Raw genomic sequence first — 965 nt, forward strand, 5'->3', positions numbered from 1 at the left:
CACATAGCTCTTGAAAGTCAGATGAACCAATTCTAAACCTTTTTGGAAGCGTGGTAAATCGGTTTCAAGTGTGTAAGTATGAAAGAGGACTTACAAAGTAAGGATTTCGACACACTTTGAACACGTGTGTTAATTCGTATCTTTTATTGTTCAAAGATATTCCTTAACAACTAAAAGGAAGAAAATCCCAGGATCGAAATTAAATAAGTTAAGAATATTTTAATTAAGGTTTTTAATTATATATATGGAAAATAAGAATTAGTAATGTGCATTTACTAGTTAAAGATTTTCCAAGGAGATTTTCGATCATTATTATTGGACAGAGCATTCTCAGGAATTATGAAAACCGAATTTGGAAATTTTTATTGAATATCTTGAGAATATTTTCGGTTTTGGAAATTCCTTGGTGTCCAAACTTCCTTGTCTATAAATACTTGAAGTTTGCATTTCTAGCAAACTAATCCTTCGTGACAGTAAACTTCCTCTATTGTACTGTTAATGGTGGAGCCGTCTATTCGGAGAGGAGAGTAACCTAATTAGGCGAAATTTCTTATGGCCGCTCAATCTAAAGTCTTTTTTGGGATTGAGAAGCTCTATTAGTACCGTTGGTGGGAAACTAGATAATTGCGGTTTATCTTTTGTTTTCGATTGATTTGATTGACTAACGATGGTTGAACTTTGATTGCACCTAGTTTGTTTATGCTTGAGAATCTTCTCTTCGGATATAAGATTCACTCAAATTAGTTCAAATTTTCGACAAGGATATTTAGACTGTTGTAAGTTCTAAAGACGATCTTGTGATAATCCATTGTTAACAGACTTCGTTATGTGTGTGATTGTTCACAAGAGATTCAATTAGTTGTGTGCAGGTGTTTATTGAAGATCTAAGAAGATTTGAAGACAAAGAAGAGATAGAAGATTTCTGACTTGGTTATATAAATCTTTGGTGTGCACAATACTTTTTT

This window comes from Papaver somniferum, chromosome 2, assembly GCF_003573695.1.
Source record: "Papaver somniferum cultivar HN1 chromosome 2, ASM357369v1, whole genome shotgun sequence".
In the NCBI taxonomy this organism is placed as follows: domain Eukaryota; kingdom Viridiplantae; phylum Streptophyta; class Magnoliopsida; order Ranunculales; family Papaveraceae; genus Papaver; species Papaver somniferum.